Source organism: Oxyura jamaicensis, chromosome 12 (assembly GCF_011077185.1).
Source record: "Oxyura jamaicensis isolate SHBP4307 breed ruddy duck chromosome 12, BPBGC_Ojam_1.0, whole genome shotgun sequence".
Classification (NCBI taxonomy): domain Eukaryota; kingdom Metazoa; phylum Chordata; class Aves; order Anseriformes; family Anatidae; genus Oxyura; species Oxyura jamaicensis.
In genome coordinates, this window is record NC_048904.1 from 15164284 (window position 1) to 15169046 (window position 4763).

Sequence of the window (4763 nt, forward strand, 5' to 3'; positions counted from 1 at the left end):
GCACCTAGACTTTCTATCCCAAAGTTAGTTCTAACATGTAGAGGATGTCTTATAGTTTAGGACTCCTGGGGCAGTCTGGTGATTCAATATCCTATCTCCTGCATGCTAAACATTTTGTTTCCAAAGAGAATGAGGAGCACCTGTGCAAATAAACCCCCCAGTTTCTGCTCCTCCACCCACCTCCTCTGTAGCTGTGCCAATAGGGCCAGTTTTATGTGTCCTCCAGGAAGCCCCATCATCTCTTCCTGTCTAAATGGCCTGATTGCATGCATCCACCTTCCTGCATCCTGGTAGGCAAACACTGTGGTAAGGACGTCAGAGGGAAAGAGAGGAACCAGAGGGGTTTGTTAGCAGAACCGCGATGCCACACGGAGCACTCGCAGATGAGTCTTCTAAACCCAGCCTGGGCTGATGTTATGGGGACCCTGAACAATCTCAATAAGATAGAAGAAAGGTAAATTCTCAGAGCCATTTTTCCTAGAGGAAAGGAGAAAGATGTGGAAGCAGCCCCATGCCTTGAGATATGATGTACCAGAAGCCAGCCCCAGCTGGGAAATACACACTCAAGTCCCAGTGACGGCATGCTGCAGTTGCTGCCATCGTGCATGCAAACACACTGACATGAACCGTATTTACAGACATTTTAATTTTGTAAATACATTATTTCGCAGCCAACTTTTTCAGTACAGTAATTAGATGGAGACTTTCAGAAATGCCCAACTCCCATGAGCATTAATGTAGAGGCTACTTTGTGCCTGTGAAAATCTCTACTCTCTCCTTAGTGCCTGTAAAGCTCCATTTTGCATTGGATTCCTAAATAGGAGCAATTATCCTTGCCTTGGCAGTAATACAACTCTCACGAAGAGCTAGGGCTGCTTTGTCTCCTCACTCCAGTTTCCTCCCATGGAGCTATTCCTTTAATACTAGTCTCTGTACAATGCTTCCAGAACTTGTGCTGCTATAAAAATCTTACTTCAAACCACCTGACTCTTATTTCCCTCTCCCTAAATCTAAAAAAAATTACTTTATGATATCTGGGGTTTATAATAGATGGGATACATGCCAGAGGGAACAATAGGAGGAAATGAAAGATGAAATTATTAGCCAAGAGTTAAACAGGAGATGAAATTACTCTGAAGTGTTTTGGATATGAGAAGGCCTTTATTTTTGGAAAAAGCAGGAAGATTCTCAAGACTGGTTCAGGGTGGGGAAGAGCTCCTGTTGAAGAGAGAGACAATTGCTATCCACTTTTAATCCTTGCTGTTCCACCTCAGTGTATTTTAAGGATAATTTCTGTTCTTGCAAGCCCAATACATTGTTTCTTTCCCCACATTCCCCTCTTGCCTACTATTTGACTGAGTCTGTAATAAAAACACTAGTTAGCAACAGGATGGACAAAGCCGTACTCAACAACAGATGAGAAAGCAAGGCTTTTGGAACACAACCCAAAACTAGCAGCCACAAACTTCCCTGATTTAATCCCAATCTGGGCTTCACACAGTTCAAGCTGGTCTAGCACTTGGGTACAAAGCAGGAGTTACACAGCCTTCACTCACCGCTGTGCTGAGATGATGTTGTTGGACACATCCTCTCCCCCTCCATGGGCCAGCTTCCTCATGCTGAAGGAAGACATACATTTTTTTTTTTCTCCTTCCCCCTTTTAAAACCTACTTAGCAGGCTGGAGAACATCTGTGGCCATCATGCACCCACGAGAACCTTCTGTGGCCAATTTTTTTATCAACACCCTGCCCAGCTGGCAGGATGGGAAGAGGAGTCAGTTCAGAAAGCTTGTTTTCAGTGAAGGAGCTCAGATTTGACTTAGACTGCAAATATGCACATTTTTATAATAAATTAAAGCACAAAACTCAAAATTCTGCCTTGTAAGGTTGCATGTACAGGGGTGAGGTAGACCATCCCCCAAAATTTCATAGATGTTTAGTGTGAACAACTGTCCCAAAAGCTTCCATGCTAGTACAGCTCCACTTGGTGGAGCTGCATTTAGAAGGTGCTTGAACCTTGCTGTAGCAGCATAACATTTTCTGAGGTACAGAGAAGTGATAATCCAGCGTGAGGTTCCCCCAGCCCTGCAGCAGAAATCCCTGCAATATTTTGTCTTTGGTTCCACCAGGGATACATATTTCATTTTCCTTCTTTCCTTCTTCAGATGCAGCCCTAGGAACATACCTATACTGAGCAAGCAGACACAGCCCATGTCCTGCACAAAGAGAAACAGTAAGACCCCAAACCCAGCAGAGTTCCCCCAAATCAGCCAGCCAAGCCCACTGTGACTGCAAGTCTCCCCCTCCAGCTGCAGCATGCCACAGTGCTTGCCCTGTGGAGCAGCTCAAACAAAACCAGGCAGGGAGGAGAGAAAAGAAGAGGCAGAATTAGGTGAGCTGGGCACTTTCCAGACAGGTTGGAGCTCATTAAAACAACGAAAACAAGCTTAAGTGCAAAGCTGGTATTTCTTTTAGTTGAAACTCCAGGTCAGGATAAAGTATTTTTAAATGAGCCAACAGATCAGCTATTTTACTTCCTGTGCTATTTTTCATGCTGTGTTATTGATTTTATTTGGGCATTGCAGTTTTTTTTCTGTACACTGAGTTTTTAAGACTGTTTTTTCCTCTGACTCATTAATGATGCTACCCAAAGTTGAGCTACTGCACCAGTTCCACTCAAGTTTGTGTAAAACAAGTGGTGGTCAGGGTGACCTTCATTTGACACAAAAAGTAACATTCATTTCCCTTACAACCTGCTATAAAAATAATAAAATATGGCTATTACTATTAATCTTCTCAGCATGATTGCTGAATAGTGAAGGCTATTAAAAAAGTTAAAGTTATTGTTCTTTTGCTGAAAGGCAGAATTCCAAGAAAATGTATATTACTCACTATTTAAAAGTTAAAAAATATCCCAAATCGAGGATAACAGGGCATATTCCACTCCTGAGTAGTAGGTTTACAGCTACTGCATTAAAGGTGACTCTGCCATGCTGAGACAGTTACACCAGCCCTGCCCCTTCTATGAGCTTATGAATCACAATCACTTTTCGGTAACCACCTTATCATTCTTCTGGGGAGACGTCATATTACCCCAGCAATGTCTGCTTTATGTACCATAGTGATAGATCTATTAACTATTCAGTGCCTTCCTATTTTCTTCTGGGCACTGTTGGCAGCAAGCAGAACCTCTGGGTATTATCTGGCTTTTGGTGCCTTTGTAACACCGTGCTCCGAGCCCAGTTCCTCTTCAGAGCCAGAGAATGAATCTGTTTTACAAAATTTCCATGTAATATATCCTCAATGGGCTTTTGACCTAATGTTATGCAAATCTTTGCTCCCCTAGAGAAGAATTGAAGAAAATAAGCTGAAAACTATTCCAGACAGGAATGTTACGTGTAAAAAATACATTAGAATAGTTTAAGAGAGGATATTAAGGATGAATATGAAATAGAGCATTATTTCACATTAAGTAAACAGACCATCTCTGGTGCATACTTAATTTACCTGTTGAAGCTGGCAAGTGTATATTCTTGTATTTCTTAGTATTGCTCCTGGCTGTATCACAGGCTCAGCTTTGGCTCAATCAGTGTCTGTGAAGAATATGTCGTGATCCATTAATAGTCGTTAAGTACAAGAGAAAAACTGGATAAATACTCAACGACTGGGCAGTGCTCAGCACAGGAGCTATCAGAGCACTGTCACTTCCAATCTGCTTGGAAATACGGTGCTCAGTTCAGTCAGGCACCACAACAGAGAAAAGCATCTAAAGTGGGGTAAAACCATCTCCCAGAAGCGTTCAGCTTTCCAGATTTTGCAAGTCCTTTATCCTGTCAGTAAAGCCACAAATGGTGGTTAATTTCCCAGGGTTTCTTTTTGTTGTCTGCGGTCCTCTGCATTTCTACTGAGGGTCACTGCAGAAGGGGTGTGAGAGCAGTCATTCAGTCCAGCATCATCGCCTGTTGGGTTTGGTGGGCAAAGCCACAAGTTACATCTGTCCTGAAACCCCTGTTGTCTGCAGGGGTGGAAAGACTTAACTGCATACAATATCTATGCACAACAAAACCTGAAAATCCATACCAGTCACATTTCCTCAATCCTCCCTCAGCCATCTCACAGATTTATAAGCTATTTTTAAATGATTTTTTTCATAGGAATGCATCCAGGCTAACACTGCCTTTGTATTCAGCATGCTGCTTTTGATTTAGTCTTGATTAATTATTTTTGTCCGGCTATTCAAAGCACACTCATCAGGGGCACTGATTTATGGCACGGGGCATGAAATAGCCAGATTCTATTAGAAAGATTTGCAGTTACAAGACTGAGGCATTATTTATTGGGGCTTCACTACTAATTGGTAACTTTTTGCCCAGCACCTGTGAGAGGGCAAATGGTTCATGTTATGCATTCACTGTGATGATGGCTTCTTTTATTTACTTGTCTGATCTCACTAGCCTTAAACAAAAGGCCATAGTTATGGGTAGGTAATGATACAAATTTAAATAAGACCTAAACACTCTCAACAGTAAATGGAGAGGATGTGAGAGAGAAAAGTTTCCAGTACTGAGCACACCTAATACCTGGATCTCCAGGCAAAATAATGCAGAGCTTAGTGACTTTTGATCTAATCACCTACATGCCTAGAAATAGAAGTGTTGAATGCTAACTTCTGCATCTCACAAATCAACCAAAAGCTTTCCAAGGATGCTCTCTTGAGCTTTCTTACCATGTTAAAAAGTGCTGCACCCCAAGTTTCACAACCT

General features: G+C 42.2%; 1 long non-coding RNA gene across 1 annotated transcript; it reads right to left on the minus strand.

Moving 5' to 3' along the window:
* Positions 1-629: 629 nt before the first annotated feature.
* LOC118173467 lies at positions 630-3588 on the minus strand. Its single transcript, XR_004754215.1, has 2 exons — positions 3508-3588; positions 630-2216 (listed from the first exon to the last, which is right to left on the minus strand). It is a non-coding gene; the product is annotated as an uncharacterized LOC118173467 (long non-coding RNA).
* Between the last annotated feature and the right edge of the window lie 1175 nt (positions 3589-4763).